This window comes from Garra rufa, chromosome 5 (assembly GCF_049309525.1).
Source record: "Garra rufa chromosome 5, GarRuf1.0, whole genome shotgun sequence".
In the NCBI taxonomy this organism is placed as follows: domain Eukaryota; kingdom Metazoa; phylum Chordata; class Actinopteri; order Cypriniformes; family Cyprinidae; genus Garra; species Garra rufa.
Window position 1 is genome coordinate 56,179,741 of NC_133365.1, and position 14,112 is coordinate 56,193,852.

The 14,112-nt window shown below is 30.9% G+C and overlaps 1 protein-coding gene across 1 annotated transcript in view; it reads left to right on the forward strand.

Annotated features, from left to right (window-relative positions):
* mbd2 (methyl-CpG binding domain protein 2) overlaps positions 1-13,118 on the forward strand; it is a 51,128-nt gene extending 38,010 nt beyond the window's left edge. Inside the window, exon 7 of the mRNA XM_073840697.1 lies at positions 12,909-13,118. The gene's annotated coding sequence lies outside the window, so the exon portion shown is untranslated. The remainder of the gene's footprint in view (positions 1-12,908) is intronic.
* The last annotated feature ends 994 nt before the right edge of the window (positions 13,119-14,112 follow it).

Genomic DNA, 14,112 nt, shown 5'->3' on the forward strand with positions numbered 1-14,112 from the left:
GTCTTATAAAGTCACAGTTGTGAGATATAAACTTGCATTTGCGAGTTATAAAGTTAAAATGGCAAGATATAAACTCACAACTTTTTTTTCTCAGAATTGAGAGATATGAACTCGCAATTGCGAGTTAAAAAGTAAAAAAAAAAAAAATTGAGAAATAAAGTCAGAATTGCAATATAGACTTTTTTTTTTTTCTCAGTATTGTGAGTTTATATCTTACAATTCTGACCTAATAACTCGCAATTGTGTTATAAAATCAGAATTGGGAGTTAAGTCCGAATTGTGTGATATAAACTTGAACATAGTCTTTTGGAATTGGACTTTATAACTCAAAATTGCAAGTTTATATCTTACAATTCTGAGAAAAAAGTCAGAATTGCGAGATATAAACCCACAATTGTGGCTTTTTTCTCAGAATTGTGAGATATGAACTCGCAATTCTGACTGTTTTTTTTTCTCAAAATTGTGTGATAAAAACAATTCTGAGAAATGAGGTCAGAATTGCATGATATAAAGTTGCAATTGTGTTATACAAGTGTTATACAACTCACAATTGTGACTTTTTCCTTAGTATTGCAAGTTTATATCTCACAATTTTGACTTGCAATTGTGTTATAATATTCAGAACTGTGATATAAACTTGCATTTGCGAGTTATAAAGTTAAAATGGCAAGATATAAACTCACAACTTTGACTTTTTTTTCTCAGAATTGAGAGATATGAACTCGCAATTGCAAGTTAAAAAGTCAGTATTGTGCAATTTTGAGAAATAAAGTCAGAATTGCAATATAGACTTTTTTTTCTCAGTATTGTGAGTTTATATCTTACAATTCTGACCTTATAACTCGCAATTGTGTTATAAAATCAGAATTGGGAGTTAAGTCCGAATTGTGTGATATAAACTTGAACATTAGTCTTTTGGAATTGGACTTTATAACTCAAAATTGCGATTTTATATCTTACAATTCTGAGAAAAAAGTCAGAATTGCGAGATATAAACTCACAATTGTGGCTTTTTTCTCAGAATTGTGAGATATGAACTTGCAATTTTTTCCTCAAAATTGTGTGATAAAAACAATTCTGAGAAATGAGGTCAGAATTGCATGATATAAAGTTGCAGTTGTGTTATACAAGTGTTATACAACTCACAATTGTGACTTTTTCCTTAGTATTGCAAGTTTATATCTCACAATTTTGACTTGCAATTGTGTTATAATATTCAGAACTGTGATATAAACTTGCAATTGTGTGTTATAAAGTTAAAATTGCAAGATATAAAATCACATATTTGTCAATTCTCATTGACTCTTTTTTTTTTTTTAGAATGGCAAATTCAAATCTTACAATTCTGATTTAACTCATAATTGTCTTATAAAGTCACAGTTGTGAGATATAAACTTGCATTTGCGAGTTATAAAGTTAAAATGGCAAGATATAAACTCACAACTTTTTTTTCTCAGAATTGAGAGATATGAACTCGCAATTGCGAGTTAAAAAGTAAAAAAAAAAAAAATTGAGAAATAAAGTCAGAATTGCAATATAGACTTTTTTTTTTTTCTCAGTATTGTGAGTTTATATCTTACAATTCTGACCTAATAACTCGCAATTGTGTTATAAAATCAGAATTGGGAGTTAAGTCCGAATTGTGTGATATAAACTTGAACATAGTCTTTTGGAATTGGACTTTATAACTCAAAATTGCAAGTTTATATCTTAGAATTCTGAGAAAAAAGTCAGAATTGCGAGATATAAACCCACAATTGTGGCTTTTTTCTCAGAATTGTGAGATATGAACTCGCAATTCTGACTGTTTTTTTTTCTCAAAATTGTGTGATAAAAACAATTCTGAGAAATGAGGTCAGAATTGCATGATATAAAGTTGCAATTGTGTTATACAAGTGTTATACAACTCACAATTGTGACTTTTTCCTTAGTATTGCAAGTTTATATCTCACAATTTTGACTTGCAATTGTGTTATAATATTCAGAACTGTGATATAAACTTGCATTTGCGAGTTATAAAGTTAAAATGGCAAGATATAAACTCACAACTTTGACTTTTTTTTCTCAGAATTGAGAGATATGAACTCGCAATTGCAAGTTAAAAAGTCAGTATTGTGCAATTTTGAGAAATAAAGTCAGAATTGCAATATAGACTTTTTTTTCTCAGTATTGTGAGTTTATATCTTACAATTCTGACCTAATAACTCGCAATTGTGTTATAAAATCAGAATTGGGAGTTAAGTCCGAATTGTGTGATATAAACTTGAACATTAGTCTTTTGGAATTGGACTTTATAACTCAAAATTGCGATTTTATATCTTACAATTCTGAGAAAAAAGTCAGAATTGCGAGATATAAACTCACAATTGTGGCTTTTTTCTCAGAATTGTGAGATATGAACTTGCAATTTTTTCCTCAAAATTGTGTGATAAAAACAATTCTGAGAAATGAGGTCAGAATTGCATGATATAAAGTTGCAGTTGTGTTATACAAGTGTTATACAACTCACAATTGTGACTTTTTCCTTAGTATTGCAAGTTTATATCTCACAATTTTGACTTGCAATTGTGTTATAATATTCAGAACTGTGATATAAACTTGCAATTGTGTGTTATAAAGTTAAAATTGCAAGATATAAAATCACATATTTGTCAATTCTCATTGACTCTTTTTTTTTTTTTAGAATGGCAAATTCAAATCTTACAATTCTGATTTAACTCATAATTGTCTTATAAAGTCACAGTTGTGAGATATAAACTTGCATTTGCGAGTTATAAAGTTAAAATGGCAAGATATAAACTCACAACTTTTTTTTCTCAGAATTGAGAGATATGAACTCGCAATTGCGAGTTAAAAAGTAAAAAAAAAAAAAATTGAGAAATAAAGTCAGAATTGCAATATAGACTTTTTTTTTTTTCTCAGTATTGTGAGTTTATATCTTACAATTCTGACCTAATAACTCGCAATTGTGTTATAAAATCAGAATTGGGAGTTAAGTCCGAATTGTGTGATATAAACTTGAACATAGTCTTTTGGAATTGGACTTTATAACTCAAAATTGCAAGTTTATATCTTAGAATTCTGAGAAAAAAGTCAGAATTGCGAGATATAAACCCACAATTGTGGCTTTTTTCTCAGAATTGTGAGATATGAACTCGCAATTCTGACTGTTTTTTTTTCTCAAAATTGTGTGATAAAAACAATTCTGAGAAATGAGGTCAGAATTGCATGATATAAAGTTGCAATTGTGTTATACAAGTGTTATACAACTCACAATTGTGACTTTTTCCTTAGTATTGCAAGTTTATATCTCACAATTTTGACTTGCAATTGTGTTATAATATTCAGAACTGTGATATAAACTTGCATTTGCGAGTTATAAAGTTAAAATGGCAAGATATAAACTCACAACTTTGACTTTTTTTTCTCAGAATTGAGAGATATAAACTCGCAATTGCAAGTTAAAAAGTCAGTATTGTGCAATTTTGAGAAATAAAGTCAGAATTGCAAGTTATAAAGTCATAATCGGAAGATATAAACTCTTTTTTTTTAATAAATTAAGAATTGCAAGATATAAACTCACAATTCTGACTTTATTTGACAAAATTGAGTTTATATCACGCAATTATGATTTAATAACACAGAATTGCAAGTTATTAAGTCAGAATTGTGAGATATAAGCATTATATATATATATTACACTTTACAAAAAAGTAAACATGAAAACATTTTTAAAACTGTATTTGAAAAATCTTTAAACCATTTTTATGAAATGTGAATATTATAAACATTTTAAATATTTAGCTTTATTTTATTTCAGTTGTAGATTTTTGTTTTACATTAATACTTTTTCAAAATGTATTTGTCTTGTTATGATATTCATGTGTATTTTATGCATTTAGTTTTAAATTCTACATTGAGTAGATATGAGATTTATGCTGCAGCTCAAGACCTCAGTAACTGACTTTATCAATGGTTTTTTAACACATCGAGTGCTGTTTACAGTCTGTGGCTATTCCATATTTCTATATGTGTAGCAGCAGCACACGTGTGTTGATGAGAACATGTGATCTGTGTGATGGTGTAATGGTGAAATCCAGCAGAAGAGCAGCTCTGAGCTCACGCCGCCATCAAATATTCAGAGCCTCATTAAGAGAGCCTCTTCATCATCGTCCTCTTCCTCTGATTCTGTTTAAAAGGAATGAATAGTTAATATGGGTTGATTCCATCAGCCGTCAGTGAGATCTGCTCCTCCACGTCAGACGGTAACCGCATGGCTTTGGTTTTCAGAAACGCGGCTCCGTCTGAACGCTGATGTTTGTCCACAGAAACATGCTTTTTTGAATAATCAGTCGGCTGTTTTGCATTCGCCGCTCCGCTGAGCTCTTTCTCTCTTTCTGAGCAATAAAATATCAGAAATATCTGCTGGGTGGAAGAGCTTATCGTTATTTTATTTTCTGCCATGATAAAAACTCTAATGCACATCATGTGCTCTTTCAGACTGAATGCATTTTGCATTGCTTTGTGCGGCTTTTTTCAGCGTTTTAACATGTAAACATGCATTAGATGGACAACTTTGACCATTATGAACATGTTTTGCAGCATTGTGTGCATGATATGCTGTTTTAAAAGCATAGTGCTCAACTTAACCCTTATATAATGTTAATGCAGTGAATGGGTGCCGTCAGAATGAGAGTCCAAACAGTTGATAAAAACATCACAATAATCCACACCACTCCAGTCCATCAGTTAACATCTTGACAAGACAAAAGCTCAAGACACTTTTAACTATATAGTAAAAATGGCAACTAATAAACATAGCACTTATAAAGCACACACACAAAAACTATTAAAAATTAAATAAAATTGAAATGATGAAAAAATGTAATCAGAAATTTTTAAAACTAATATAAATACTTGTATGTTGAAGCACTAAAATTCTGCACTGAAAATAAATAAAAACTAAAACTGAAATTAAAAGAAATTAAAACTTATAGTAAAAATGGCAACTAATAAACATAGCACTTATAAAGCACACACACACACACACATACACACACACACAAAAAAACTATTAAAAATTAAATAAAATTGAAATGATGAAAAAATGTAATCAGAAATTTTTTAAACTAATATAAATACTTGTATGTTGAAGCACTAAAATTCTGCACTGAAAATAAATAAAAACTAAAACTGAAATTAAAATAAATTAAGACTAATAGTAAAAATGACAGCTAATAAAAGTACCTAACAAAATTACAAGAAATTAAAATAAATTTGAAATGACTACCTAAATAATTGGGAAAATGTTTTAGCTAAAATAAATAATAAATTAATTAAAATAAAAGTAAAATAAAATATAAATAATTGATAAAACAAACTGAATGAATACGATAAATGTTGCCTTGGAAAATAAATAAATAAATACGTAAATAAATAAACAATTAAAAAAGCATAAAAATATCTACTAAAAATTAAACAAAAATTGAAAATCAAAAATAATATAAATACTTTTATGTTGTAGCACTAAAATTCTGCACTGAAAATAAATAAAAACTAAAACTGAAATTTAAAAGAAATTAAAACTAATAGTAAAAATGACAGCTAATAAAAGTACCTAACAAAATTACAAGAAATTAAGATAATTTTGAAATGACTACCTAAATAATAATAATAATAATAATAATAATAATAATAATAATAATAATAATAATAATAATAAATAATTAAAATCTGAATAAAAATGACATTTTATTAAAAAATAAAATAAAATTGAAATTAAAATCTCATAAACTAAAACTGATTTAAAAAGCATTTAAAATAAAAGTGAAATAAAATATAAATAATCAGTAAAACAAACTGAATGAATACTAGAAATGTTGCATTGGAAAATAAATAAAGTAAAAATGGCAACTAATAAAACTGAAATTAAAAAAGCACAAAAAAATCTACTAAAAATTAAACTAAAATAGAAATGATGAAACAAAATTTAAACAAAAATTGACAAACAAAATTTAAATGTTAATTAGGAAACTAACAGAAAAAAGTTTTATGTTGAAGTATTAAAATGATGCACTAAAAATAAATAAACTAAAACTGAAATGAAAATAAACATAAATTAAACCTAATAAGTGTACAAGAAATTTTTGCTTTTTTCCTTTTTTTTGCATGAATACTTCTCACACATTACAGAAAAGTAAACACTAAAATATTTTGCTCCCTTTTTTTTTTTTTACATTTTAATTTTTCTTTTTACAGTAATACACATTACAAAAAAGTAAACATGAGAACATTTTTTAAAATGTATTTGACGGCCTTGTTTTTCTATAATACAGCATTTTTTAAACATTTTGTTTTAAATTCTAAATGTATTTATTTATTATTATTTTTGTGTGTGTTCTGTTTGCTGATGTTCTCCTCTGAACCTGCTTCACCAGGCCGTCCATCAGTGAATTGATGCTGAAATGTTGTTTATCTGTGGTCGGGATTGAATGTGTTTATGAGGCGACGGCTGCGAGAGGAGCTCCGACACAAAACACAATTTAAATACAAATTAGCCAGCACACGGAAACCAATAGCATTTGCATTAATTCCACTGGTGTGTTTGTAAGATAAATGAGTCTGTCTTCACAATCCAGAGCATGTTTCCTTTCATTCAGATGAGCTGCAGACCCGCTTCACACTTTCACTCGCTTTTGTCCACATGTTTGCTTGGCTTTGTGTTTGTTGATGAGGGTGGATCATATCAAGATTTTCTCATGAATTACTCAAAATGTATGTGTTTTTGTGCTATTTAAAAATAAAAATGATATATAATATATATATATATATATATATATATATATATATATATATATATATATATATATATATATATATATAATATAAACATTAGCTGAAATTAAAATATATTTTGAAAATTATTTAAGCTATTTTCTCTTTTTTATTTACTTGAACTAAAAATAAAAAATGGCAAAACAAAATTATTATGTAAATGTAACTAATGATGTAACCAAAGTTAACATGAAAACAGGAAAAACTCATCTTAAAAATAATACAAAATTTTCATAAACTATAATAGTCTTAATTACACTAAAATTAATACTGATTTAAAAAAACAAAACCCCTAAATATGACAAAACCACAACAAAATTGCTAAAACTTACATGTAAAATTTACATTAAAAACAAGAAAAATTATCTTAAAAATCATTTAAAAGTAAGAAACTATAATAGTATCTCAATTATACTAAAATAATACTGATTTAAAAATCAAAAACCCTAACAATGAGAAAAAACACACCAGAGTTTGTAAAACTTTAACTAAATTGAACATTAAAACAGCAAAAATAAAATTAAAACTAATCCAAAATATGAAAATACTATAATAGTATCTCAATTATACTAAAATAATACTGATTTAAAAATCAAAAACCCTAAATATGACAAAAACACGCAACAAAATTAGTCAAACTTTAACTAAAATGAACATGAAATGCAAAAAATAAAATTAAAACTAATCCAAAATATGAAAATACTATAATAGTATCTTAATTATACTAAAATAATACTGATTTAAAAATCAAAAACCCTAAAAATGAGAAAACCACAACCTAATTGCTAAAACTTACATGTAAAATTTACATTAAAAACAAGAAAATGTATCTTAAAAATCATTTAAAAGTAAGAAACTATAATAGTATCTTAATTATACTAAAATAATACTGATTTAAAAAAACAAAAACCCTAAATGTGACAAAAACACACAACAAAATTGCTCAACTTTTACTAAAATTTGCATGAAAACAGGAAAAATCATCTTAAAAAAAAAAACTAAATATGATGAAAAACACAACAGAATTGCTAAAACTTTAACTAAAATGAACATGAAAACAGGACAAATCATCTTAAAATAGTTCAAAGTGTTAATAAACTATAATAGTATCTCAATAATACTAAAATAACACTGATTTAAAAAAACAAAACCCCTAAAAATGGCAAAAACACAACAAAATTAGTAAAACTTTAACTAAAATTAAAATAAGTAAATGAAAACTAAGAAAATAACTGGTGTGTTGTGATTTCAGACATTTATAAGTTTTGTATCTCAACACCATGCTGCCGTTTTCTTGAATTATTTGAATTTTTACAAGATTTAATGAAGGAAATGTGTAAGTATTATATGTATGTATAAATTTTATTTAGATTTTTACACAAGGAATTACAAACATTGCACAAAATGTATTTGTTTAGTGCGAAAACAGGTTTTTGTAATGTATCTGATTGATTGAAGTATCAAATGAATATCTGATCTTCTAAACTCCTGATTGTGTGAGCGCCTCTCAGTCTGCATTACTGTAAAAACAGGCACAAACGGCGGGCGGATCAGCACATTGTCACGTACGTGAACGCGAGCAGAAATCCACAGGCGTCTGTGTCAGCGCTTTGTGGCGAGCGGAAGATAAAATGAGTCTTTCACAGAATTGCTCTGATATGAAAGTTTTATCGGGTAATTGCTGGCAGAGCGTGGCTTCATTCACTGACTTCTAATTAGAGCGAGTTTTAGACGCGTGTTACCATGATTTCAAATGAGAAACAGACACGTTTAGATCATCAGATATCATGTTTATGACTCTACTGACTGTTGCACTGCAATAAAAAACATGATAACATGATGGCTTTGGCAGGACCGGCCCTGTGGATTGGTGATGTAGAAGGGTCCTCAAATTTTGTCTCAAATTCAAATTTAAGGCCATAAAACGTCTACAGATTTACAAATAATTTACTCACCCCCTTGTCATCCAAGATGTTCATGCGTTTCTTTCTTTAGTCGTAAAGAAATTAAATTTTTTGAGGAAAACATTTCAGGATTTCTCTCCATATAGTGGACTTCTATGGTGCTCGTGAGTTTGAACTTCCAAAATGCAGCTTCAAAGGGCTCTAAACGATCCCAGCCGAGGAAGAAGGGTCTTATCTAGCGAAATGATCGGTTATTTTTATTTCAAAATTATGGTCAATGTGATTTTTGGCCAAAGCATTCAGAAGTTATTAGCAAAAATTGTTCATATCTCCTGACCACTAGGTGGCGCTGTGCTGAAACTGTGCAAGTAGTCTCAGGTCATGCTTGCTATAACACACACCAAGTTTGGTCTCAATGCGCCAAACCATTGCGGAGATAAAGAGACCAGTTTTGTGATTTTTGGCTGAAGCATTCAGAAGTTATTAGCAAAAATTTTTCATATCTCCTGACCACTAGGTGGCGCTGTGCTGAAACTGTGCAAGTAGTCTCAGGTTATGCTTGCTATAACACACACCAAGTTTGGTCCCAATGCGCCAAACCATTGCGGAGATAAAGAGACCAGTTTTGTGATTTTTGGCCGAAGCATTCAGAAGTTATTAGCAAAAATTGTTCATATCTCCTGACCACTAGGTGGCGCTGTGCTGAAACTGTGCAAGTAGTCTCAGGTCATGCTTGCTATACCACACACCAAGTTTGGTCCCAATGCGCCAAACCATTGCGGAGATAAAGAGACCAGTTTTGTGATTTTTGGCCGAAGCATTCAGAAGTTATTAGAAAAAATATTAAATTGTTCATATCTCCTGACCACTAGGTGGCGCTGTGCTGAAACTGTGCAAGTAGTCTCAGGTCATGCTTGCTATAACACACACCAAGTTGGATCCCAATGCGCCAAACCATTGCGGAGATAAAGAGACCAGTTTTGTGATTTTTGGCCGAAGCATTCAGAAGTTATTAGCAAAAATTGTTCATATCTCCTGACCACTAGGTGGCGCTGTGCTGAAACTGTGCAAGTAGTCTCAGGCCATGCTTGCTATAACACACACCAAGTTGGATCCCAATGCGCCAAACCATTGCGGAGATAAAGAGACCAGTTTTGTGATTTTTGGCCGAAGCATTCAGAAGTTATTAGCAAAAATTGTTCATATCTCCTGACCACTAGGTGGCGCTGTGCTGAAACTGTGCAAGTAGTCTCAGGTATAGTAAACTTTTATGACAATAATGACAATAATATTTACTCGTCTAGAAAACCCTTGTTGATTTAAGAATTTTTAGATATTTTGGCTGGAAACAAGACAAAAAAATCCAAGTAAGAAAAGCATTTTTTGCAGTGTAGAAATCGACTTTGAGAAACCTGATTATTTTGAGACTGTATGTTTGTTTTGCAACGGCATGCGGTATTCATTTTATTTGTGCAAGTCCTAAGAAAGGTATGTTTTAAAAGCAGTGCATTGACCAAAAACAATGAGCCGCTTTATACTAGCGAGCCGTTATCTGCCCCAGAACGCTGTGTGTGTTTGTACCCCGTGAATGTTTAATTAATGCTTGTGCTTTCAGGCAAACTCTTAAATTGTGGGGCAGTTTGTGTTAATTACCCCCTTTATCCTGAAATCTCAGCGTAAGTGAAAAGCTTCTGCTAATGAAGATGCAAATTACCCGCGCCGCTCGTGGATTGATTGTAGCGCTCTCTCTTTATTCCGTGATGGACGCGCATTAGAACTTAAAAGCGTTGTATTTATGTACGTTACGTCTTATTTCTTCAACACTCTGTGTGTGCAAGATGATTTGTGTTTCCTGGGGTAATTAAAAACACTTTTTATGATGATTAGGTTTAATTGTGCTTGTAAATATGTTTCGTGTATTAGGCGAAATTACTGCAGAAAAAACACCCACACAGAGAGATAAAAGTGTTTTTATATCATTTATTTGTAATTGAATATGGCAGCTTACTGAATGGGATGAATTAAAGCTCTGTGGAGCTCTAGAACAGGCAGGAATCATGTTTACATAGCATCTTACTGATAAACGTTAAACGAATAGTGTTGAAAATGTGCTCATCTTTAGTTTATTTAAGATGAGTTTGTTTCTTCATCAGATTTGTAGAAATGTGTCATTCCATTAGTTGCTCACCAATTAATGTGAATGGGTGCCGTCAGAATGAGAGTCCAAACATCTGATAAAAACATCACAATAATCCACAATAACCCACTCCAGTCCATCAATTAACATCTTGAGAAGACAAACGCTGAAACAAATCCAGCATTAAGACCTTTTTTAAGTATATAGTAAAAATGGCAACTAATAAACATTGCACTTTAAAAAGCACAAAAAAAAACACTACGAAACGTAACTATTTGTTTGAGCTTTTGTCTTGTCAAGATGTTAATTGATGGACTGGAGTGGGTTATTGTGGATTATTGTGATGTTTTTATCAGCTGTTTGGACTCTCATTCTGACGGCACCCATTCACTCCAGAGGATCCATTGGTGAGCAGATTCAGATTAAATGCTGCATTTGTCGTGTTGGAATTATTGTAATCAAGATGAAGTTGTAATGTTGCCGAAATGAGTTTGTTTCTTCATCAGGTTTGTATAAATGTGTGATTCCATCATTGTCTCACCAATGGATCCTCTGGAGTGAATGGGTGCCGTCAGAATGAGAGTCCAAACAGCTGATAAAAACATCACAATAATTCACACCACTCCAGTCCATCAGTTAACATCTTGACAAGACAAAAGCTCAAACAAATCCATCATGAAGACACTTTTAACTAAAATACATCGAGTCCATAATAACGCTTCCTAAAAAAAAGTGGTCTGGTCTAAATCAGGAGAGAAATCTGCACAGATCAAACACCGTTTACAAGCCAAAATAGCTCTAAACAAATATGTGGCTGGATCTTGATGTGAGAAAACAACAAGAGAAAGCATTATTATGGATTACAGACTCAATGTATTTGAGTTAAAAAGGTCTTAATGCTGGATTTGTTTGAGCTTTTGTCTTGTCAAGATGTTAACTGATGGACTGGAGTGGTGTGGATTATTGTGGTGTTTTTATCAGCTGTTTGGACTCTCATTACGACGGCACCCATTCACTACAGAGGATCCATTGGGGAGGCCGATGTAAATGTTTGTTTTCAGACAGGCGTGAGTGAAATCATAATGTCGATTACACAGAAAATTCTGTCAATGGAGCTTTTAGAAACGCCATTCAGTTCTATTGACCCTGAATATTCTTTTGTGTATTTCTGTCGGTCTCTCGTTTCACCTGCTTCGCTCTTTCATGTCGAGTGGATTTTCAGTGCAGCCCGTATTGATCTGTGCGGATCTCTGAGGGCTTTTTACCATCAGCTGTATTGAGTGACTCTTCTGCTACTGTAACGCTTCATCTTCATCATCTGACTCCTCTCTTTCTCTGTTACACACACACACGTATGGTTCATTCCATAGGCGCACTGCAAAAAATGATTTTCTTACTTAGTATTTTTGTCTTGTTTTCTAGTATAAATATCTAAATATTCTTGAATCAAGATGCATTTACTTGACAAGTAAAATCATTTAAGATATTAAGTCTTGTTTTATAAAAAAATATTAAAATTTTGTTAGTTTTTGCTTAAAACATACTAAAATATCTGTCAATGAGGTAAGAAAAATAATCTTAATTCAAAGGCTAAGCAAGATATTTTTCTTGTCCCATTGGCAGATATTTTAGCTTGTTTTAAACAAAAACTAATACAATTTTGATCATTTTATTTTTTAGAAAACAAGACTTAATATCTTAAAAGATTTTACTTGTCGAGTAAATGCATCTTGATTCAAGAATGTTTAGATATTTATACTAGAAAACAAGACAAAAATACTAAGTAAGAAACCCTACAGCTAAACCTACCCTCACACAAAACTATAGTCATTTTTAGTTTCTTAAAACACTTCATTCTGTGTGATTTATAAGATTATTCTCCTCATGAAGACCCAAAAATGTCCCCACAAGGATAACATTGATTGCAATCACTATACTTGTGGGGACATTTGGTCCATATAATGGAAATAGACAACTGCTATCTTAGTTTTAGCTGCTCATTTCCTGATGTTGGATTGTGTTTTATTTCGCAGGTTGTTCAGTGCACTGGAGTCGTGGACGGCCGGATTTGACGTCATCAGTCTGCGTCAGCGGCACACGTTCAATAACCCATTACCCATAGCTTCAACCAAGGCCTTTTTCAACTAGAGCATATATTTTGATGTACATATCTATATATAATTGAGAACAATGCTTATTTTGTGTCAGACAGAAGAAAGAAAACTCAGCTTTTATACGGGAGAATCCACAGCAATACTTCCTCACGTCAAATCAGGTCACCGTCGCTGGGTTTGTATGGCGAACTCTTTTTACTTTCGTTTGGTGTCGACGCTCTCTTCAGGGTTTGTAACAAATGATTAATACATCTGCAAACGTATGAATGAAAAAACTTATTTAAGAAAAAAATTTTATACCTTGAGATAAAAATGTGTACATTTCTTGCATCATTCTAGAGTAAATAAATGATTATATTCACAAAAATAATGATCTTATGTTTTACTTCAACAGATTTTTGTCTTTTGTTCTTTGAAATGCTTTAAATACGTTTGAAGTACAGCACTGTACACCGTACACTATTAATATATTAAAATATATATATGTACACATACATACACGCGCACACACACACACACACACACACACATACAATGGCGTTTCAGTTCCACGGAAAAAAAAAGTAAATAAAGTTTTGAGAATGTGTTTTTCAAGCTGTATTCATGTGAATCAATTCATTAAATTAATTCTGAAAATTCAGCTAAATCGTCTGTGGCGTCCAACCTTTCATTCCACAAATGTGTTTCATTAAAAACAACAATAAAACGTTCTAAAGGTTGAAGTGGGCTCATTGTACATAACATACGTTATACATGTTTGTATTTCTCCATAAAACTGACAGATTTTGAAAGCTGAGACTTTGGAATATCTCCCAATCTGGGCTATTTGCATGCGCAATAGGCTTCAATATACTCAAAATATTATAACTTAAACCTGTAATTGCTACAAAATAATTATTGTAATTTTGACTTTATTATCGAAATATTTATACTTTGTTCTCGTAGTATTCCGACTTTACTCTCGTAGTATTTCGACTTTATTCTCGTAGTATTCCGACTTTACTCTCGTAGTATTCTGACTTTACTCTCGTAGTATTCCGACTTTACTCTCGTAGTATTTCGACTTTACTCTCGTAGTATTCTGACTTTACTCTCGTAGTATTTCGACTTTACTCTCGTAGTA